This window comes from Sceloporus undulatus, chromosome 6 (assembly GCF_019175285.1).
Source record: "Sceloporus undulatus isolate JIND9_A2432 ecotype Alabama chromosome 6, SceUnd_v1.1, whole genome shotgun sequence".
In the NCBI taxonomy this organism is placed as follows: Eukaryota; Metazoa; Chordata; class Lepidosauria; order Squamata; family Phrynosomatidae; genus Sceloporus; species Sceloporus undulatus.
The window spans coordinates 50,328,365-50,353,443 of NC_056527.1; the positions used below are offsets into that span (position 1 = coordinate 50,328,365).

General features: G+C 40.1%; 1 long non-coding RNA gene across 2 annotated transcripts in view; it reads left to right on the top strand.

Annotated features, from left to right (window-relative positions):
* Positions 1-9,281, top strand: part of LOC121935286 — a 33,204-nt gene extending 23,923 nt beyond the window's left edge. For both annotated transcript variants that reach the window (XR_006104772.1, XR_006104773.1), the window contains one exon: positions 7,427-9,281. This is a non-coding gene — a long non-coding RNA (uncharacterized LOC121935286). The remainder of the gene's footprint in view (positions 1-7,426) is intronic.
* The last annotated feature ends 15,798 nt before the right edge of the window (positions 9,282-25,079 follow it).

A 25,079-nucleotide genomic window follows, 5' to 3' on the forward strand; every position in this document is an offset into this window, starting at 1 on the left:
GGACGGAAGGAGGATGCTCGTGTGTGCGTGCGTGCTGCAGAAAACGGAGTTTATCGCACACGAATACGTCCTCCAAGAGGCCCTGTTCTGTCCCCCAGCGCGCACCCATTTGCATCCAGTCCTGACGGGCGTGATTTTTGCCTGACGGATCCGTCAGCAAAAAATCATGCCCGTCAGGACTGGACGCGAACGAGTGTGCGCCGGGGGACGGACAGAGCCTCTTGGAGGACGTATTCATGTGCGATAAACTACGTTTTCTGCAGCACACGCACGTACACGAGCATCCTCCTTCTGTCCCCAGAATGTGTGTGCGATAAGGTCCTACATTACATGCAGTTGTCTTAACATGAGACATACTCTGCCTGAAAAAATTATTGTACTGTTTTTCTGTTGAAGAGAAATGAGTTAACTGCCTGGTTTAACCTGACTGGTCAAAGTAATCAAATGTGATGGAAGAAATGATGCAATGCCAAATCCATATCCCTATCATCCAGATCATAAAAATAAAAGTTTATCTTCAAGCTGTTTATATTGCTGGAATTAAAATATTCATTTACTCAAATTATGATTTAAATTATTCAAATATACACTGCTGCAAAAAGCCAGGCAAAACATTGATCAGCAATTCTGCATAATAGACATACCAAAATAGAACCCTTTTATAAACCACCTTGATATTGAAAAATGTACAGATGTGATTGTATGCCATTGTTTTCTGCCTGCATGCCAACTCATATGGCATTGATGTAGTTAGGAAACATACTCACTCACGAAATGTTTTTGAGAGTCCCTTCTTTCTCACTTCTTAGTAGAATAGCTTTGATTCCAATTCATGCTTTCCTTCCAGTTCCAATGTGACACAATTCTTCTAATTATTGCATCTTTTCAATGGCTTTTGTATCCCTTTCTAAAGAAGATTTATCACAAGAGGCACACCTGCTACCTTTACACTGAACTTGATGTTATAGTGTTAATTTCATCCAGTTTAATTCTCTTATTCTGTAGAAACAATCAACCTGGTTATGAAGAAGGATATGCAGATTTTTAGAAGTAGTCAATTATAAATACATAGTTAGTTGCAATTAATTCCTTTTGATCTAATTATAACGGTGTAACTACATTATACCAGAGAAGAGCAACCAAGATGATCTGGAAACCAAGTCTTATGAGGAACTTAGGGATCTAGGTATGTTTAGCTTGGAAAAGAGAAGACTGAGACATGACATGATACCTTTAAATATATGAAGAGATGTCATGTAGAAGATAGAGGTAGAAGGTAAGAGTGAGCTTTCTGTTGCGCAAGAAACTAGAACACAGACCAGTGATTTAGATTACAAGAAAAGAGATTCAACCTAAACCTTAGGAAGGCCTGTTTTACTGTAAGAACTGTTAGATATTGGGATAGACTGCCTTGAAAAGTGGTGGACTCTGCTTCCTTAGAGGTCTTTAAACAGAGGTTGGGTGAATATCTTTCAGGAGATGTTTTAGCTGTGTATTCTCGCATAGCAGAAGGTTGGACTAAGTGGTCCTTGTGGGTCCTTTCTATTCTATGATTGTAACTCAGTGAGGAATAGCATTTCTTTTCACAATGTAACTGTCACTTTTATTTACTTAGAGGTACTTAGAACCTTTTGTCATAGAGGTATTGTATTGCAGTTCAGGGGTGTGGACTAGAGATCTTTTGCAAATTATCACTGAACTACAAATCCCAGGAGTCCATAGAAAGGAGCCATGATAGCTAAAAGTGGTGTCAGAGTGCTATACTACAAAGCTTAGTGTAGCTATGCAGTGTAGACTGCAGTCCTATGCAGATTTTCCTTATTGAACTAAAAAAAATTTTTTTTAGAAGATATATATTAGATTGAATTGTTACATACTTTATTAGTCTCAACTATGTACTTGAGAGCTAGCATGCTGTAGTGTTTTGAATGTTGGGACTATGACTCTAGAGACCAGAGTTTGAATCCCCACTCAGCCATGGAAACCCACTGGGTGGCCTTGGGAACGTCACAGTCTCTCAGCTTCAGAGGGGGAGGCAAAGGCAAGCCTGCTCTGAACAAATCTTGCCAAGAAAACCCTATGATAGGTTTGCCTTAGGGTCATCATAAGTCGGAAACAACTTGAAGGCACATGTACACATACAGAAAGAATTGTGTACTCAATTGTCTAGGAGTAACTCTCACTGTTTCATGGTATTTTAGTATCACAGAGAAGAAGCATCTTTATGAGTGCTGTTTGTAGATTTGAACCAACCAGCAAATTCTTTGCTTGCAGACATTTAGTTTGGGTTTTTCTATGCTATTAACTCATTTTCATAACAAGGCAGGGGCCAATGTTGTGGAATTTCCTCTGTGTGTATATAATAGGTACAGGAATTCTGCAGTCCTCCAGATGATGTTGGACTGCAATTCTCACCATTCCTGGTAATTGGCTATGCTGGATGTTGTTGCATTGTGTGCAACAACATCTGCACACGATGCCTACTCTTGCCATATTGCAAGGCATAAAATCAGCAAAATAGAGCATTAACCACCACCACTGTCAGTTCTATTTGCTTTTTGGGAGAGGAGTTCTGGGGGCTTGGTTTTGTTTGCTACTGGTTTTTTAATCCGCAGAAAAAAGAATCTCAGTTTTCTTCACATTTTCCTGGAAAATTTAGATGAGAGGTTGTGTGACTGGCAGATGCACATTGGTGATGGAAGGAGGAAGCTGTGGTGGTGGGTAGGACAGACAGAGTCCAGCGATCATATGATCAAGTGACAATTCTCAAGAGACATGAAGTTTAAGAGGCTCATTCACATTTTTTAAAAGGGTGCTGCATTTGTGTGCATAACTGGGTATACCTGCTTGATATGTATTAATATCTGTATCTATGTACCTCTGATTGACTGGCTTAGCTTTATTGAAGGCCAAAGGCTAGTCCTTCCATAGTAAAAGAGGAGGCAGGGAGGTGTCTTGGATCAGGGTAGAAATGTTTTCATGCTTGACAGACAGGAAAAAATAAATATAGTGGACACATAGCTGAAAATGATTCATGGAAATTAGCTTGTGGGCCACCATTTTGAATGAAGCGATCTCACAGTGGGGTAACATGTGGCTGCTTAAGCCAAATTTGCCATGATTTGCCTCGACGTCTGAAGTAATAGTTTAGACAAGCCAAGGGTCTCTGTGAATCTGGAAAACCTGGGGCCCACCCAGATTTTATAGTAAGTGTAGACTTGCCCAAAGGCTGCCACAAATGAGGGAGAAAAGTGGCTTGAAGCAAGGGGGCATTTGACCTATTTAAACAACAAACTGCTATTCCTAGAGACTTTCTGGAGAGCATTTGTAAAAAGGATTTGTGGGCCACATGGTTGCAGTTTGCCCATACCTGGTGTAAAATAATATAAAGATTATGTAAATCATTTCATTTTTTAAATAGTCCTGTGACACACCCACACCCTTTCAAGATCCATTCATTGTGTCATTTGTAACTCACTTGTAACTTGCCCTGGTTACAGCGGAGCCTAGTCAAGCTTGAAGTCATTCTCAGGTTCCATTATTTTCAGTGGGCCTTCTGACATTTCAGACTCTTACCAAGAGGCAGCCTTTCCTGCCCTTGACTTTAGTTACTAAAATCCAGTATAGCTGATGAAAGCAAAACATATTCTTCTCTCCATTACTCTGTATTACAAAAAAATAAAATAAAAAATAGAAGTAGAAGTGACTCAATAGGATGAGAGAAATTCTGCATTCAGCACTCATACTTTACTATTTGTGTCCAGTTTTATTACTTTAATGATGAAGACAGTGGTTAGTTAGCGGTACTTTTTAACAACCCACCCTAGACTTCCTCCAGAGTAGACATGTCTAAGATTTCACTGTGAATGACCCAATTTTATATGTATGTTTTGTTCCTGTAGTCAAGACCAGGTCTTTGTCTGTCTGTTTCATATATTAGAGCTCTTGCCAATTTAATATTTGTCAGACATTTAGATGATTGAGTGGCTGGTGGAAAAAGTAAGGACGATTAATTTTTAGCTAATGGAAACAAAAGGGAATCTTTTTTTTTTTGGTTTTGTTTCATATAGTTTCATCAAGGCTATCCTGCCTGAACGTTATTAATATTAATATAAATATAACATCCAGGCACAAGTAGAAATGGATCAGGCACAGGGTTCCCTGTGGCATAGAAATTGTGCTGGGAAAATCTACACGAGAAAGCTGTCATCCACATAATAAATGCTTTTTCTTTGTCAGTCAAAAGTAGTTGCCTCTTATAATGTGAGCAGAACATCTTCCCAGAAGGGTCTTCTATGGTTATCTTCTTAGTTCCCTATAGTGACATTTTGTCATTTTTACAATATATTCAACAAGATCTTACTTTAAAACCACCAGTTAAGTGTGCTATGCAATTTTCACTAGTGAATTTGAACCATTTCCCAACTGCCTCTGAAATTCTGGTAATTTCCCTGATGCTTAATTGAATGTATCATTGTGTGGTTTGTGTCTTTGGAAGTTGTCAACCATGACTGTACCAGAGAACTTGATCTGAAAATCTCTAACTTGATTCCTATCTGAAGCTATATGTTTATAGGAACACATTGGTTAAATGCTGGTACTGCAGCCACAAGGTTGTGAGTTTGATCCCAGGCAGGGCTCTAAGGTCCATTCAGCTTTCCATCCTTTTGTAGCTTGTTAAATTTTCTACTTTTTCAAAAGTAAAAGTAGACTTCTGATACTTTCCTCTCCCTTTTTCCTTTGGAATGTGTGGCAGTCTGTGTGTTCTCTGGAGTCACAGCTGTTCACCCTGATGTGAAGGAAACTGAGGACAAGTGTTATAGACCTGCCTGTTCTACTCCTAACCTCCCTGTGTGCAATGTCTGCAAAGGAGGTAAAATGTTCAGATAAACAGAGTTCCAAAGATCCACATGACTATTTCCTTATTTGCACAGGGAGGGCTGTGTGAGAATTCCTAAATACATCCTCTCCTCCAGTTGTCTGAAGGGGTGGGCAAATCATCAAATTTCTTGTTATCTCAATTGTAAATTAATGTCAGCATGCATTAACATCAGTTTGCAAACTGAGCAAAGGTCATTTTTAAAGGAGTAATTAATACTTTTCTTACTTATTATTATTTGCGCACACTTTCCCCTAACATTTTGATTTCAGTACATTGTTGTGTATAGTTTCCCTTAAAATACACATTTTTATCAGTTTTTAATGAATTGGGCTGTAACATTCTGAAAAAGTGTGGAATTCATCATGGAAAGGTATTCTAGTGTTTTATTTTAAATAGGCTCCACGGATGTGAATCTGATAAGAGCACATAAAAAGTCATATCAGATCATGTATAGAAATTCTGGCAAATGGTATTTGAAGAGATAAGAGAGATAATGGGACAATATCTTGAAATAAGCCCAGATACTGCTTTATTACCAATTTCTGATAAGGTTAAATGTACTCAAGTTATTAAAGATTTGATCACAAATTTATTGACAGCCACAAGATTAATAATACCAAGAAAATGGAAAATCCAAGGTAGCTACCAAATAGAAGAATGGTATAAAAAGTTTGTGATATTGCTATTAATGTTAAATTAACAGGTAGACTTAAGGTTAAAAAAAAAAGAATTATGGAAGAGGAATGATTTTGAAGAGGTATGGAATAGGTTTACAGTGTATGTCTTTATTAGAAACAGATCACTGGCCATTAAACAGATCACTGTCAAGTAGAGTACTCCAGGCCTGTTAGAGATGACTTTTCTGTTCACATATTTATTTAATATTATTTATTTATTGATTTATATCTATTATTTCTCCCAAGGTGGGATTCAAGGCAGCTTATAATAATTTTAAAAAGATCAAGCTAAAACATTAATTTACAAAAGTTAAAAAAGAATTAGATAACAATATTTTTAGACTATGATTAAAAAGAGTTAAAATCACTAGAGACATAGTTAAAACATCCTTTACAATAAAAGATTAAAATTACAACATACCACTTTATATACACACACAACTGCTCCATAATTAAAATGCAAAGGCTTGCCTGAATAAAAAGTTTTCCACCTGCTGTGGAGGAAAGAGAGCAGGAAGGGGGCCAACCAGACCTCCCATGGAAGGGAGTTCCACAGCCTGGGAGCAGCCATGGAGAAGATTCTCTCCTCATTCCTCACCAAATGTGCCTACAAAGCTGGCAAGACTGAGAGAAAGCCCACACCTGCAGATCTTAAAGCATGCACTGGTGTATATGAAGAGTTACAGTCTTTCAGATTGTCTGGACCCAAGCCCTGTAAGGCTTAAAAGGTCAAACCCAGCACTTTAAACGGAAACAGATTGCTAGCCAATGGAGCTATTTCATCAAGGGAGCAGGGACGTAGCCAGGATTTTGGGAATGGGGGGAGGGAGAGTCCAGACTAAGTGCCATCACTTTAGGCACTCTCTCCCACCCACCCACCCAATCTTTTTTGTGGTGGCCACCCAGGCAGAAGAGGGGTTCGGACCCCACGCCCCCCTCCTTGGCTACGTCCCTGAAGGGAGTTGTATGAACCCCATAATCCAGGAATTTAAAGTTTATTTCCAAGACTGAATCTCCCAGTACCCACATGGGCAGAAGGAGGAGGGGCCCACCTGCATGAATATCCTTGCATATCATCTGAACTAAGGACTACAACTACAACATTTTGACCAAATACAGAGCTATGACAAGGGGGTGAAACAGACTGCCCCTTTGCGCTGGCTTGGGGTGGTATCAGAATGTGTATTTAGACACTGCATGCTTTGATGCTGCCCCCAAGCTGGTGTCTTGCCACCCACCCAGCTACACAGTGGGCAGCTTTGTGGTGCTCTGGTGGCATGGTATTTATATGCCACACAGTGCAGAAGCATCACAAAGCCATGGCGGCAGAGGAAAAGTTGGCTTTTTGTGCTCCTTATACCTATTTTTAGTCTCAAAATCAGATTTTTAAAAATAAAGGAAAGTGTGCTTTGTTTTTTTTTAATGGAACTGACTTTTGGGTTACTCCTGGATTCATGTTGAGAGGCTAATGCAGCGCTAGAGGATTTACAAGCTGCAAAAGTAACTTAGGACTGCCCAGGTTTATATAGCCAAATTTGGAAGTAGGCGTAGGGAGATATTAGCAGGCTTTGGGAGGAATCCTCAAGATTTATAGAGGGATAGCAATTGTTATTGGAGGGTGGAAATCTGAAAGTGAAAACTGATCTAGTGAAAATACAACATGGCACTGGGTATAGAATACAGATTGAATTTTGAGGAATACTGCCAATAAAGAGACTAAGAGGAGGAACAGAATTGGATGTTAGGAATCCTAGCAGCATTTTGTGCTGTAGCATTTTGTTATAGGATCCAACTTGTTCATTCAGATTAGCTGTGAGAGGTCTAAGGGCACTTTACTAACAACTTGTTCTTTTTTGTTTTCTTGCAGACATTGTTGGAGAACTACTAAACACCAATATCTTCTGATGGGACTGAAGGATGTATTATTACTGCTGAAGGGGAAAATGTATTGCAAATTGTTTTCAAGTGTTAAAATTAAGTAACCTGCAATGCAAATAGACAATCACTCCTCACATTTGTGTTTACTTGTATGATGATTTTCTTTTATCTAATGCAGTGCAGAAATTATTAAACATCTGAAAAGTCAAATTACAATATCATAGTTCATTTGTAAGGAAGAGAACTGCATTTGAACTGTTAAGGTGAAGAACACAAAGTAATAATAAAATATTTCTTTTTAAAATTTGTATTATTTTGTATATATAATTTTTATTTTGATATAGTGGAAGTATATAAAATTCTCTAATGGAATTTTCATCTTTGTGAAGTTCACTTATATTTTTCCAGAAGGACTAAAACTGGGATAGCATCTCTAAATGGGGACATAAACATTTCAGAATCAAACGTTTACATAGTTTTGTGAAATTTTAGTTGGCCATAATAAAGACATTACTGATTTCAGACTTTGTTTTCTTCTTTTGGACCAATGCAGCTTCCTTTATTTTTATTTCAAATTTCAGTTTGCTTCATTATATATATATGAAACAGATGTGTCATAGGTTGTGTAAGTTTAGTCCCTAGTACAACTGATCAGTCTCCAAGTTATCTTTTTCACTTGGTGCCCTATCATAGTACACAATTATAGCACTATGATCCAACTGCCATGGCAACATCTTATGGAATCCTGGGATTTACAGTTCGGGGAGAGGTTCTCAACCAGTACCTCATTAAACTACAAACTCCAGGATTCCAGAGGATGTAATTGTGGCAAGTAAAGTGGAATTTTAATGCTATGACTGTATAATGTGAAAGAGCCCTTAATGAGTGAACTGAAGGCCTTGATACTCACTGCACATTTGCTTGAGAGCTAACCAAAACAGAAAGTGAAAGGAAGCTGTTAAGAGTTGGATTGAGACTTAATATCTACCTATCTTGAAGAATGGTCCATGGAAAGCAGGAGCAACTCAGACCAAAAGTCCGGGGCAATGGAAGCAGCTCAGACCAGAATCTGAGGGCAGCAGCCACCGACAAAGCAAGGGAGGGGGAATTCGACTGATCATATTTATACTTTAAAACTAGCCACAAGCCACGGTGATTTCATGGGAAACAAAGACTTGATCACCCTTTTGAAAGACCAAAAGGGTTCCCAATGTGGTGGCTAGCTTTGATAACCAAAAGATAAAAAAGGCTAATTTGTCAATATCTGGAGAATCCCAAAATGAGGGGACAGGAAGGACATTTAGTAGTATAACTGGATGAAAGGGACTTCAGTCTCATTTGATTTAGTTGCCAGAACTCATATTTCGATGTTTGGTTTTTTAAAGAAGTTAAATGTATGTGTGTGTGTCCTCTATCAAGCCCCTTCTCCCGTTGTTTTCAGCTTTCCACATTTCTGGGGTCTGTGTGCTATATTCACAATACTAATTTTTCCAATGTTTTATAACTCTACAGCTCATGCTGGCCTCACCAGTTTGGTATCAAAACATAGCTGACCAACAGTCAAAACCTTATGCATTTTGCCAGTTGATCACTGTGGGTTAAGCAGGTATAGAAAATGAAATAAATGGGTTGGATCCAGACTAAATTGATCATACCTTTGCCTATTGAAATCAAGGGGACAAATTAGTCATGATTAGCATGAGTTCCATTAGTTTTAGTTGGATTAGAATATGAATAACTTTAGTTGAGATCTGTCTCATCATTGGGCAATACAGAAAGCATAAAAAGATTACAGCTGGATTCTATTCCAATCTATTCCCACCTGTAACATTGGCCCAATACAGATAGGCCAAAATAAAGCTGCTACGGGTCTCTTTGGAGGTATGCTGTTTAAATGATGCATGGGTCCTAAGAGTCTGGAAGTTGCGCCAAAGCCACATTCCAATCCTAAGCACTTGAGCGCAGCTTTGGCGCAGCTTCCAGACTCTTAGGACGCATGCATCATTTAAACAGCATACCTCCAAAGAGACCCGAAGCAGCTTTATTTTGGCCTGTCTGTATCAGGCCATAGCTTAGTTTTGTGACTGATCCTTTTTTCCTCTGTATAGCACACTGCTGTGAAATGTAAGCTAAAAAGTGAGCTTTAGAGCAATATACAAGTGTCCTATATGTATTATGATATATATGTAATGAAAATTTCCAGTAGTATCTTTTATACTGGTATTTTCTTAATGGTGGAAATCAAACATCTGCTTCTCAAATGAAGTGTCCCTGATTGCCACTAATTTTTGTCAGGTGTCAACTGTTATTTTATTTAAAAGACTGTGTGGCCTTTTCCATACAGACAAACAAAAAATCCTGTATGGGTTACAGAAAAGATACAGAAAACCTACACATCAATAGGGCAAAAACTAGTAATCATGGAAAACATGACTTTTCCTCAGAAATTAGTAACACAGACAGCAGCTCAAATCAGTATAAGGAAACAACAGTACTCAGACAAAACAAAAGAAATAAAGCTGCAGTCCCACCAAACTATACTAAACCTCATTCAGTGTCACATGTGTCAATACATTAGCTAAATTACCTATTGTTCTCTTTCAAGTTTTTGATAGTAAGCTGCTTACAGAAATGCACCTGGAATCCATAAGGCCTAAATGTTCCGAAGGCAGTATATCCCATGTGATCTTGGAAGCTAAAGTTATCACTTGGATTGGAGAGCACCAGGGGACACCACGTGCTGTAGGCTGTATTTCGGAGAAAGGCAATGGCAAACCACCTCTGTTTGCTAAAAAAACAACAACAAAAAAACCACTTTGATATCTGTGGTGCCATCATAGGTTGAAAGGCAATTTGGAGGCATGCACACACCTAGAATCTATGCACAGTGATATGCCATGCCCCTGCCTGAGGAAATGCAGAATGTTTCAACTTCCAGTTTATTTGATGCTTTAAGATAAATGGATTACTCAAGTTCATTGTGGTGTGGGGTACATATCTCAGGAATGAGGGCACAGCTTTCCAAATTGTTGTTGTAGTTATTATTATTATTAAACTTTATTTCTAAAGCGCTGTAATTATACACAGCGCTGTACAAAGTCGGTAAAATTAAAGAGAATATAAAAGCCTGCCCAAGGCATACATTCTAAAATAATAACAATTAAAAGAGGAATAGATAAAATTACCATATAGAAAAGAAAAAACAAATTAAAAACATCAAATATAAAACAAATCACATCACATCAAATATTATCAGACAGCCAGATGACAATCACAAATTCCCTGAGAACGCTTCCCTAAACAATATGGTTTTCAGCTCAGCCTTAAAGCTGGTTAGAGAAGTGATGAGCCGTGCATGCAGAGGAAGAAGGTTCCAGGAATGAGTGTCCCTTCAAGTTGTTTCCAACCTATAGCAACCCTAAGGCAACCCTATCACAAGGTTTTCTTGGCATGATTTTCACAGGAGGTTTGTCTTTGCCTTACTCTGAAGTGTTCCAGATGCACAAGGGCAGCAAAATAGGTCATGCATTTGTTGGAGTTAGTACTTGAGAAAGACTGGCGGCAGGAGTGCCTACTTATGGATATTGTTAAGTGACTTGTCACTAGGTCCTATCCTTATTTAGAGTTCTGACATGCTTTAAATGAACTATCCAGTGTAGAACTGTCAGCAATATGTTGTAGTGTATCATTTTTATCATGTATTGGCTCTCATGCTATTATTCTTATTTGAATTATCTGTTCTCTGTGGATTGCTTACTGCACAGTGCAAGTGTAGAAAATGTGGCATATAAATAAATGACTAGACCTGTTAACCTTGCTCTAGATCAGCAAAATGGCACTTGATTTATTTACTGAAAGAATCGATGTAATGAATAAATGAATGAACTATTTCTCAAAATAAATAAATAAATAAATAAATTCAGAGCCAGCACATCAAAAATATAAAAGCATGAAATACATGGTGAAGCAACTCACATAAAATTGGGAATGTCAAAATACAGAAGCAAATGCACATGCAAATGGCTACCAATCTGTTCCCACTTGAACATGCTGACCATAAAGTCCTATAATCCTGTAATGTAATTTGGCAGTGAACAATTCAGAATCATTCATTCAGCTATGCAGCAAGACCAGGTGTTAAGATCTTTGGGGAAAGCTCTTCTCAGTCCCTTTGCCTTCCAGATGAATTGAAGTGCAGCTCCTATCATCTGTGCCAGCAGTGATATGAACTTTTCTGCAACACATCTGGAGCATGTCCAGGTTGTCGAAGGCTAAATAAAAGACAAAAAACAGCAGCAAAAATAACTTGATCCTTTGTGCTAAATACCTCCAGGGCATGTACATGTTTTAGCTAATGCCAGTAGGACATAAGCACGAGCATTAGGCCTACAGAGCTAAGAAGGACATTTCATGAAAGCATGTTTGCTAAGCTTCATTTCTCCATGACTTCCTCAAAAGAGACTCAACTCTTTACTAGCTGCTTCTTTTCCATTTCTCCCTACCTAGCTTTTCATATTTAGAAAATCCTGTCATTTGAAACTCACACTTCTCTTTTGCCACATTGCTGGGAAAATTATCACTCATATAACAGTCTGGCAAGTTTCATTAACTTTCTCTTCTTGTGCCACTTTATTCTATAGAAGTGCCAGGTTGGATAATGTCATGTTAAGCCCCAGTGCTATGACAGGTTTAAGATCTCCTTCAACAGCCTCCCCTCAAAGACCTACTGCTGGCAGTTCTAACCTTTTTTTGAGGGGGGGAACTATTGGTAATAATTTATATTAAAACTTTCTCATAATTTGAGAACTTGATCCTGATTACTTAGCTCATGCCTAAATTTTGCACTGCATGGGGTCTTCTTATTTTAGTGGCAGTTTATGATAGCATTGCTGCTTCCGCTGGTCTATTTTATTTATATATGTCATGCTGACCTACACTCCAATGCTATGTAGGTCTGTTCAAAAGTATACCGGTTCAGTGGCTTTCGCTTGCAGGTGAATGGCTTCAGGATTGCAGGTCTAAAGAGCAGACAATTCAGAAATGCTAAATGCCAGATTAGCTGGATCATAAGATAAAGCTTTCATCAAGCTTAGATGGAGATTCTGCTTGGTTACCTGCAACTTTTCTTTAAACATCCTGATCCATCAACTAAGAGGTTCTGTGTGAAATAACCACAAATGATGATATGCCACAAATATTATCTCTTGATATTGGCAATGATTCTCAGTTGAGCAACTTCATAGTTTCAGTTTTAAGCCATGGTGGGATCAGCAGCTCCTGGTGATTCCAGCATCAGTGGGGCAGTGAATCCATGACAGGTTTTTGTCCAAACTGTAAAGGTCTCCCGTGTGCTCAACCTCTTTTGAAGGATAGAGTGGAACATCTTTACCCCTTTAAAATTTGGTCTGACTGCATGCAGTGCTTTATCTAGTGGTATATGTTAGCAAATGTAGAAACTTTGCAGTATGATCACCAGTGCATAGTTGCTGCTGTTTCACCGATTAAAACAGTGGCAAGGCTGGAAGCCATTCCTCTAAAAACAACTCATTGTTGAAATCTCTCCATATCACATGCTCATGTTATATTCATTTCCTCATGTACAATGCATTCTCTTTCACTGTACAGTATTAGAAGCTAAGAAGATAAGGCCTCTTTTTTTTTAAAGTAGGCATCCTTAAAAGTCTGTCATTATCCTACAATGTGTTATCTATCAACAGCCTTTAATATAGCTCAGCAGTCTCCACGTGTGAAGTGGTGTTTTTTAAGGCCCAAACTAGACATCACACTATCTGTGCTGTTACTAACTATGGGGATTGTTTTAAAAATGGAACATGCACCCCCTTAGAATAGAATCTATAAATGGAGACCCTGCTAAGGCAGAAGACAACCTTTAATGCTTCACGAGCCCAATCTTGATTGATTCCTCATTTTCTATTTGCATTGAGGGAAAATTTCACAGTCAGAGACATTTTCAGAAGGCAACATAGAGCTCATAACCTTCAACTCTCCTGATTTGGCAAGTGCAGTCTTGATTAATCTTTACCATAGACTGAGGTTGTTTCGACACATGTATTCCAGTTTTCACCTGTGAAACGTTAAGTGGCATGAGGGCTGCACATGTGCATGGAATTTTTTGAAGGGAGGGAGGGTATTGTTAAATTAGGATGATAGGGATTTTTCATTCTTCTGCAGCTGCTTGTGCATTTGTGTGTATTTCATATTTTTCTTAGACTCATATTTACAAGTTTTTTTAATTTAAAATGTCCTTATTAGGTTTACATTTTCAAGCATTTTGAATTCAAGCATCCATCCATTTTTGAATGAGAGGACTACTATTTAGGGGTAGCCTTTACATGAAGTAAGGGGAAGTGTGTATGTATGGCGGGTTACAGACGGGCAGGGGAGGACATCTTGGAGGTGTATTCTGCTGAATACGGAGCCTCCAGATCGCCTGCCCCGGGGGCGTGCTTCAGGTGTTGAAGCTTCCACACGGGGGGCAATGAAGACGCCTCACCTGGGTCCGTTTCGGACCTGGAGTTTCCAAACCGCCGTCTCGGAGGACGCTGCAAAAAGAGAGGCAGCTTCCTCACGGGCGGCCCAAACCGCGGCTTTTTTTTCTTTTGCCGCATGAGAGGTGCGCAGCTGCGCAGCTGCATCGCTAAGCAGCGGCGGCAGAAAGCCTGTCTGCGCATTTAAAGCACCCAAGCCCCTTTAAACTTTTTCCCTGTGCACTCTAAAGCTAGGCAGGAGTGGTGTGAGGTAGCAATGTCCAAACTCTGTCCTCCCAGGCGTTTGGACTTCATGTCCCAGAATCCCAGACCACAGGGCAAGGTGGCTGGGGATTCTGGGAGATGAAGTCCAAATGCCTGGGAGGACAGAGTTTGGAGATTTCTGGTTTGGGGACCAGTGAGCCAGGCATGGTGACACGCTCCCCATTGGTGGCTAGTCTGTTGGGCCTGATGCTTCCATCACTTTTAATGAAAGCATACAGCTCCTTGTAAAAGGGCGGGGGGGGCGCCCTTCGTAGTACTTTTTTCTTTTTTTCCTTTGCCGGCTGGTGGATGCGCAGCTGCGCAGCGCTAAAGCAGCGGCGGCAGAAAGCCTATGTGCGCATTTAAAGTGCCCAAGCCCCTTTAAACTTTCCCCCCCGCTCTGCCCAAAAACAATGGTGGTCGCCTGCCAGCTGGTGATCAGCTGGTGTTGGCATCCTTGTCCACTTGCATGTTGCCAATGTCACCAGCATCATGGATGCCTCCTCTCCTTTGGTCCCCGCGCTCCTGCTGAATCTGCAATGCGCAGCCACAGCTGTCTCCGCTGCCACCGCTGTCCCCCTGCCATCTCCCCTCACCTCATTTGTACATATGTCAATATTTACAGTTTTAGCGTTTTTTATTGTTAGGTGAAAATGGCAGAGGAATGTGTGTAGGGGTGCACTTTAAAGTCCAAACTTTCCAAGCAGCGCATGCGTACATGTTGCTCTAGGGTTAGGGTTAGGGTTAGGGTTACGAGGCTTAAAATGCGCCGCAGCTGTGCCTCAGCTTCCACAGCTGCATGGCAGCGGACATTGCAATTAAAGCCTGATTGCAAACTGCGCATGTTCCAAGACCCCAACTCACTATGCGACGGAGCTTTTAAATGGGCAACTTAAAGTAGCGGCGTAGCAATTCTGGTGTACTGGTGCAGCAGCTCTCATGGCTTCTTCCCCTTCTCGATATGTGTCAGCATTCAGGTAGGACTGCTCTAGTTTCTGCAAAATGTTTGGCTGGGACCATATAGCTATGAGGTCAGCCGTCTCAGTATGAGACCAAGACGTCCCCCTGCCTTTTTTTGGGGTGCTGGTGGATGGCTGAGCCATCCTGCCTGGTGGCAAAGGGGAGCCGCCACACAGCTGTGCCAGGAGCAGCCGAACTGTGCCCGTTCCCAGGTGAAAATGGCGCAGGAATGTGTGTAGGGGGTCACTTTAAATCCCAAACTTTCCCTTTTCACTTTCTACAACCAAAACATCCGCCGGCAAAACTTACAACTTCCCGTGGTTCTAGCAACGCATGCGCACAACTGGCTCTAGGGTTAGGGTTACGAGGCTTAAAATGCGCCGCAGCTGTGCCTCAGCTTCCAAAGCTCCATGGCAGCGGACGTTGCAATTAAAGCTTGACTGCAAACCATGCATGTCCCAGGAACCCGACCCATTATGCGACGCAGCTGACACGGAGCTTTTAAACCGGCAACTTATATTTGCGGCGTAGCAATTCTGACGTATCGGTGCAGCAGCTTACAGACGGAGATGCGCAGGTACGCCGCAAATCAAAAAGAAGCGGAAAAAAGCAGCACCTTTTTAATGCCGCTTCTTCCCGCTTGGGGCGTGCGGGGGGCGTGTTCATGGCGGCATTCAGGTAAAGCCCGTCTGAAGGCTCTACCTTCATGACGTCATGAGTACATCCCTTTTTGCCCGTCTGTAACCCGCCAATGTATGTGTTAAAGGAGCCTCTTTCAAAAGAACCCATTGCTCCAGCTAAGCCAGGCCTCCAGTTATTATTTCTTTTATTTATGTATGTATTTACTTATTTAATTTAGATCCCACTTTTCTCCCAGTGCAGAATCCACATAGATTGAAACCGATTCTAAATAAATTAAATGATAACAGTAAGTAACAATTTGAAAAGACACTGGTATTAAAAACAGAATGAAGAATAGCATAAAGCCATTAAAAATTGTTTTAGATGTCTCCTTTCAATAACACTGTTTTTTATTTTTTTTAGATTGAGAAATTTAATCACTAGCAACGACAACAACAATAAAGCAACCTTTTGTGATATACATATTTGTTGTGTATGAAGATTAAGTTCTGTTAAGAATTGATGGGACTTTATTTCTGATTAAAGATGAGTCTGAGTAAATATGCACAGAATTTCACTATTAAGTACCCAGTGGTTCATATCTCTGAAGTACTGAGCTTCATTAAGCTTCTCCTAAACAAGTCCAGCAGCCTTAATAAAAATGCATTTTTATTGACCCCCCCCCCAACAGTGTGTAAACAAGTTGTTTTCATATTGATAGAAGGAGCTTGGATTAAGTTTAAATATTCCAGAATACTGTTTCAAATGAACAGAGGGTCTCACTGTAGGTGTGCTTGCTCATAAAGATAACAATGACTGAAGTTGGCTGTCTTCCTTTCTGCCACAATTGCCATTTCCCAATCACAATTTCATTGCATCCTATATACTTTTTAAAAGTTCACACATTAATGTGTCTCCTAATATGTATTTTTGTGTACAATTTTGCTAAATGCATGCATTTTTCAAAGCAACTGTTCCTAATATAATGCATTCTTGTACATTATGTTCACAAATACTGCCATTTTTGTGTTCACTTTCCCCAACAATACATATTTTTGGACACATTTTCATAGAATATGCCACCAAAAATAAAATAAAATAAAATAGAGTAGTGTAAATACCGACAGATAATTGTGGTTAGTGCATTTATTTGTTTGGGAAGTGACTTATTTTGAATGAGCCAGTGGGGTTTCGTGGTTTCATTGTTGTACTTGGACTCTGAAACACCATGCTTTGGATCCCTGCTCAGCCATGGGAAGCCACTGAGTGACTTTGGGCAAACCAGACCAAGGCAACGGAAAATCTTGCCCAAAGGGCCATGATATAGGTTCACCTTACTTGAATGCACACAAAAAATACAACAGTATTAGAGAACAAGTTAAAGAAATCCTCCCGTCCTCTGCTACTTGAAGATCATTGAAATTTGGTCAGATTTTTCTCTCTGATATGATGACATGTACTGGATTAATGCTATATGTTTTGTTTCTTAGCATTTTTGCATAAACTTCTTAGTCAAAGGATGAGATGGAAGGTATTTTGAAGACATGTAATTTGTTCAGACCTCATACTCCAACAAATTCTATCATAAATCAATTGTGATAATTCCTTCTCCCGGTTCTGTCTCATGGTGATTTTTCAACAGATTGAAAGTAAGCTAATGAACATTCCTGTCAAAGCTAAAGCGTGCCTTTCCCCATCTCCCATACTGGGCCTTATTGAAAAGGAGATGATGATTTATGTACGGAAATGGAAGGGAATGTGCTATACTTGCCTACCTTCCTCCCGAATGCTGAAGTAAAGCTATTCTCATTTATGGTACTGTACTTGGTATTTCCTCTAGTATAAGTAACTGGCTATGATCTCTCATTTTCTGCTGCTTGACACCAAGTAAGTGATAATGGTGACAAGAAACACTGTACTTGCTTTGTAAGTCAGCAATGTAACCTGCACTGTATACCTTTCTCTTTTAGAAATCATATTTAGAGAGGTCAAACCTATATAGTCTTAACTCAATGTCAGTTAAATAACCCACACCAGCTAACATACCTAAGGAAGTGAAATGACACCTGAAATAGGAGAGAACCATTGGCACTGGTTGTTATTATCTGAGTTTGGAAATACAGATTGGTTCTCGCTTATTCAAATTTCCAAAATTCTCCAAAAATCAAAACTTTTTTCATAGGTGGTTGAGATAGTGACACCTTTGCTTTCTGATGGTTCAGTGTACACAAAATTTGTTTTCTGTATAAAATTATTAAAAATATCTTATAAAATTACCTTGAGTCTATGTGTATAGGTTATATGAAACATAAATGAGTTGTGTGTTCAGAAAGGTCCTATCTCCAAGATCTCTCATTATGTATGTATATGCAAATATAAGTATTCTAAAAGCAATCAATCCAAAATCCAAAACACCTCTGATCCAAAGCATTTCAGATAAGAGAGACTCAACTGGTATTACCTTTTGAACTGCAGATCCCAGAACCCTGCAGCTGGCATGGCCAGCCAACCCCTATTTCACATATTGGCTACTGGCCATGCTGCCCAAGGGATTCTGAAAGTTGAAGTCTGCTTATACTAACCATTGGTTCTTTTAACCCATTATTTCTACATAGTATGGTCTACACAGAATAACAGGTTTGTAATATATATAAACTGTGAAACAGATTATATGCAGTGGTGTCACAAGGGGTGTGTGGTGGTGCACACCGCCCCAGGTGACACCCCAGAAGGGGGATGACACCCAGTTGGGTTCTCCCCTGCACCGTTCCTGCTTGCACTGTCCCAGCACCTCCTATGTGCAATCTCATCCCCATCACCATCCCTGCACTCCCCACATGTGCTCATCCTCATGCAGCCCCAGGCTTCCCCCGTGTGTGTTCCCACCGCCATATACAATCCCCCTATGCCATCTGCGCATTCCCCCCTGTGGTCTGCCGTCCTGTCTTTTTCCTCATCAGGAAAAGGACGGGGCAGCATGGGGGGGAAGGAGCATGTGTTGCCCCAGAAGTCATGCCCCCCAGAAGCTTTGGCCCCCATACCAGATAACACCTGGTGCAGGGGTGCTATTGGCTATATGAGTACATTTAAGGGGCACCAGTCATGTGCATTGGCTCCATTCTAGTGAATGTCCGGGAAAGCAGCCAAAGGGCTGATAAGGCAGCTAGTTCTCAAACAAACAACCCCCTCCCAGCACAGCAAAGTCAGTGTAAGCTACACAGTCCTAGAGAGTTGCAGTAGCTTTACCAAAAGGGATTACCAAGAGAATTGTCAGACGGTCCGAGGTTCAGGGTAACAGATAGGCAGGTTGATGAAGCAGTCCAAGGTCAAGGTTTCCGGGTATTCAAGACAAGGAGCCAAGGAGCCAGAGACAGAGTCTTTCCCCTAAAAGAGTCAGATATCCACTGGCAAAGAACCACACATGCTCCAGGTGCTTAAGAAGGCAAGGAGCTGGCCTTCAGCTGTGCCTGATTACGAAGACGCTTCTGATAAAGCCTCCGAGATCTTCGAAGGCCCTCTCTTTCTGCTCGACACTCATTGAAGGTAGGCACACTGCCCAGATCCTCCTCCATGTCCACAGCCTCGGCACCAGGCAAACTTGACTGCTGAACCTCTGGAGGGGCCATAGACTCTGCTTCAGCAGAACTAGGGCCAGCCTCTGGCTCCTCCATTACAGGTTCAAGCCCCTGGGGCTCTGGCTCCTCCATTATAGGTTCAGATCCCAGAGGCTCTAGCTCATCCTCTGAGTCCTCCAAGCCATCTTCCAGGCTGGGCATGACATTGAAGCAGTCTCATGCACCTACGCCTCACATACACTGGCAAGTAGTTTTGAAGAAAGCTTGAACTGATATGAGTGTACGTAGAGACAGTATATTTGTTGTGATATGATATGTAACTGATATGAATTATCATTGTGATATATGTAACTGATATGAATGTGAGTAGAGTATGAGAGCCATCGTGGCATAGTGGTTTGAGTGTTGGACTGTGACTCTGGAGACCAGGTTTCGATTCCCAGATCAGTCATGGAAATCCACTAGGTGGCCTTGGGCAAGTCACACTCTCTCAGCCTCAGGGGAAGTCAATGGCAAAGCTCCTCTGATCAACTCCTGCCAAGAAACCCCCATGATAGGTTTGCCTTAGGGTTGCCATAAATTGGAATCAATTTGAAGGCATATAACAAACAAAACAACAGAGGCAGTATGGTGTAGTAGTTTGAATGTTGGACTAGGAATCCATAAGACCAGGGTTTTAATCCATAAAAAACCACTGGGTGATCTTGGGCAAGCCACACTCTTTCAGTTTTAGAGGCTGGCAATGGCAAACTGCCTCTGAATTAATCTTGCCAGGAAAGCATTATCACAAGTCACCATTAGTCAGGGTTGATCTGAAGGCATGTCTCAGCAAGAATCCTCAAGATTATCAGGATCTGTAGCTAAACAGGGTTCATAACTGTAAAACACAGGTTTTAAAATAATTACCCAAATGCAGCTGTATCATGAGTTCAACTATACTTTTGAAGTAAGATAACAACAAAACACAATGAGACACTGTTCTCTATCATGTTTCCATTCCCTTAATCTCCTGAAGCAATTTTCTTCCATTACAGCAAAATGACAGTATGTAATTTTTAGCAATTTTTAACTTGAGTGACACCTTTTAACACTTAAGGAAATAAAAGGGTGGAGCCAGTTAGCTTCAAAATAATGTACATGTTCATTATCTTTCACGTGAAGGCTATGAAAACTTTCAGTAGCGGAAAGGGAAACATTTCAACCCCCAACTTTTGTCTTAAAACTGTTTTGTGATATTTAATGTGAGGGTTTTAAAATGTCTCCAACCATTGCTCAGTGGCTCCTTAGGAAGTCATAAACCCAAGGCTGTAAAATTTGGAATCAGATGGCAGTGTCACTAAATCCTGTCCTGTACTTGTCAGGATCTTAGGCACCAGCAATCAAGGCTGACAAACTGTACTTTATTATTTCTTAATGTTGGAACCAGGTCGCTTTAAAGATGCAGTTTGTATCTAGCTGTCAACACCTTGAAAGCCTGTATTGGCCACAGGAGAAAAATACAGTAAAGTACTAGCTGCAATAAACAGTTTCACTATAGCTACAGGTATAACTCCATGAATGCATGGAATGAATGGGCTCAACTGTTAAATTAAAATGTTGATTTAAATTATAGCCTTTCCTAGTGGAAAGTGAAAAAGTCAGTGCTGTAAGTGACCTATGCACAACCTTGTATCCAGGCAACAAATGGGTCAAAAGATGTTAATTGAAATTTATAGATATAGAACTGCAAACAAGACTTTGACCAGTTGACACAAGAAAAGTATGGATGCCTAAACACATATATTGTGTGTCAGTATTCATGGAGGATATGATCATGCATATATGTTAGTCATGACAGCTATACAGTGGGTCCTTGGTATCCACTAAGGTCTGGTTCCAGGACTCTCTGTGGATATCAAAATCAGTGGATGCTTAAGTCCCATTAGATACAATGGCACAGAAAAATGGTGTTTGCTACATAAAATGGCAAAATCAAAATTTGCTTTTTGGAAGTTACATATTTTTAAATATTTTCAAGCCATGGATGGTTAAATCTGTGGATACGGAGGGCTGACTGTATATTACTTCCAATATTAGAAGCAGGCTATGAAAAACATATTTAGGACAGCACTATTACCCTCACATCCTGCTGGTGAAGTTTCCATGGACATTAGTTTGGCAATAGTGGGAAGAGAATGCTGGGCTCCATAGGTTTTTGGTCTAATGCAGCATGGCTTTTTTTATGTTCTTACATTTTAATGGAAAAAAAAAGATGAAAACAGGTGTAATTCAGGTCTAAGGTAAAGAACTGCTGATGAGAATTTGTATGATATAGTGGGTGCAGTGCAAGATGACAACTAGGGTCTAATCCTCATTCAACTATAATTGTAGAGCATGATCTTTCACTCTCTCTGCCTAATTCATAAAAGGAACCAGCATGGTGTAGTGGTTTGAATGTTGGACTATGACTCTGGAGACCAGCTTGGCCATGTAAACCCACTTGGGCAAATCACACTCTCTCAGCCTCAGAAGATGGCAATGGTTAATCCCTTCTGAAGAAACTTGACAAGAAAATGCTATGATAGATTCACCTTAGGGTCATCATAAGTTGGAAATTACTTGAAGACACACAACAATAACAACAACAACAAACAATAACAGCCTAATCTATGCCTCATTGCTGTGGGGAGTGCTTCATATACTACACTGAACTCCTCTGAGGAATGACAGTAAAATGAAGTATGCAAGTAAACACCCATTACACTAAAAAGGCCAGGCCTAGTTATATGGTGTGTTAGCATGGCAATGATTAATGGCCCAATTATTTTATCAATAGCACATATCATATCTGTTTGGGGCCTTTTTTGTTTTTGATTTTGATGTTGTTTTTTAGATCAATAACTTGCTGAGCAACTCAGTCATATACTGTATGTACATATATTGGGGGAATTAATGGCAATGTAATATACTATCCAAGCATGGGGCTGAGGCTGGGACAGTCACAATTTGATTTTTTAAACCAAGACTATTGCATTTGTTTCTGTGTATATAGCAAGAAACAATAGCAAAATATTTCTATACCACTTATCAGTGCACTTCAGCGCCCCCTAAGTGGTTTACAATGTGTAAGCTAATTGCCCCCGACAACTTGGGTACTTATTTTAGCGACCTCAGAAGTATGCCAGGCTGAGTCGACCCTTTTAATAAGAGTTAAGATATAGTACTTACCCATGGATAGGTCGACTCGGGTTTTTTGGGTCAATTTTTTGACCTAAAATTCTAGACTTATACATGAGTATATACAGTATGCTTTTTTGAAGTGTTTGGTGCTGCACTAATGGCATTAGGCAATGACAATGGTGGTGATAGTGGTCTCTAGTAGATGTTCTCTGTCTCTTTCACACTATACAAATAGAGCTCTTTGATACCTCTTTACCTTCCATGGCTCTATCTGTGGAATTCTGAGATTTGTAGTATGGGGAGATACCAGAGCTATCTGGAAGAGAGTTCTAAATCCCTTATGTGGTCTCCAGCTGCTATGTTGTGTAGTGATTGTAGCCTCTCTGAGAGCAGGTTTATCCAATCTAGTACCCTCTTGGATTACATGTCTCATCAGATCCAGCCAGTATGGTCATTTGCATGGACAGCACATCTGGAAGACACGAAGATGATGAGGGCCTTGACGTCTGTATAGAAAAAGAAAGCCAAATGGGCCTTAAGCAGCACTCACAGATGACTCAGCTTCTCCTTCCTTTTTCCCAGAGGAAAGGCAACTTATAAAAACGTGTCATCAGAGCACATACTAAGTTTTGCACACTGATTTTTGATGGCACATAAGCAGCATTCACATTCTTATTCCCAGATTGGGATCCATGATTACAAGGGAGATTCCTTTAGAGGAGCATGCAGGGAGATATCCACTGTGCTCTGGTTCATTCCCAGGAAACAACAATAAGGATTATTTTCCCTGCTACCCACAAAGTGATGATTGTGGAAAGGGGAGATTCTGACGTGAAAAACCTTGTAGGCTGGATTCAGTACCACCATGAATGCCTTTAGGCCTAGGACCCCTAGGTTTTGTAATCGTAGTTAGGTGATGCATCAGTGTGTAGTAACTCTCCTTGTCTATTTATTATATTTTGGTTTATGCTGGTTCCCCTGTACAAATAAAAAGTAATAATTATCTGGTGGGGTAAAAGAATCTTTTTTTAAAAAAAACCCAAACCAAATTATATCACTGCCACAGAAATGAATATAAATAATGTGATATTCCTACAGCTAATTGGGGGACTTTTGAACTAATGTATCTATAAAAAGTCACTTGGTGTGGTACATTTTTCTTACTTTACGTAATTTTGGTAATTGTATTGATATACTTCCTTTGCTCCAATAACCTCCATGTACCATATGTAGCAGGGCAGTTGGGGGCTTCCAGTCTGTAGATGCAGTGTATCTTCTCTGATTTGTAGCCTGAACTATCCAAGGTTAGGAATCCTATCCAAAATAGTTTCATCACTTTGGATAGTTCAGATAAAGCAGATAGATTACTCCAGTGAAGGGAAGCCACCAGCCACCTCAGGTACATGGCCTTCTTCCTTCTCAACCTGTTGTTGTTATGTGCCTTTAACACATAATTGTAGATGTTTCATGGCAAGATTTATTCAGAGGAGGTTTGTCACTGCCTTCCTTTAACACTGAGAGGATCTGATGTGCCCAAGATCCCCGAGTGGGTTTCTGTGACTGGGTGTGGATTCAGATCCTGTGCATGCTCTATGCTATCACTATCATCCCACTTTACTTGCTATGGTTCATCCTATGGCTCATCCTATGGAATTCTGGGGGTTGTAGTTTGGTGAGGCAGCGGAGTGGTCTGGCTGAGAATTCAAAATATCCCCTAAAACAACAAATCCCATGACTCTATAGGACAGAACCATGGCAGTTAAAGTGGAAGAATAGCACTATAATTCTGTAGTGTGCATGGACCCCAAAAATGGGCTCTACTTCATTCAGCCATTTAAACCACCACATCACACTGACTCTCTCCTTCCTGTTATCCTTCAGAATAAGTCAAGCTGAAAGATAGTAGCTGGCTGATGGTAAACTAGTCATTTACATGTAGATGACTACATGTGGAACCTTGAACATCAATCTCCCAAATCTTAGTCCAGTGCTCTAACCATTACATCACACTGGCATAATAATTAAAGAAAGTATTCAGCTTTTCAGGACAAGGCACATCTATGATATAGAGTGGAAGCAGCAGAGATATATTTTTGTTTCTCAGAAGCTTATTATGCAAGTACTATATCATTTTAACAAGCAAATTGCAGGAACAGGTCTTGAGATTTAAACTCTGCAGACCTTAAGTAATGACTTCTCTCTATTTTGTTACACCATGCATCTTAAAATGTTAAACACTTTCCCTTTTTCTTTTCACAACAATTTAATTTACTCTATTGATGGTACTATAAAAATCCCCCCACTTTAAGAGCGTAAACAATACAATTGTAGATTTCAGGCAAAAGTGAAAGTGAAGTATAGAAACAATAATTCAAATGTCTGCAATAATTGTTTGGAAAAGCGCAATTAGAATGCCATTTACTCATCCACTCTATCACTCCAGTTTTGCATGAATTCCCTACAAATAGGGTTTATTAGGTGATTAGTGAGATGTTACTGTGAAGAACAGTGTAAGACATAGCTTTCTTGGGCTGGATAGATTTCCTGGAAACCATTAGAAGAGATTATTTGTGGC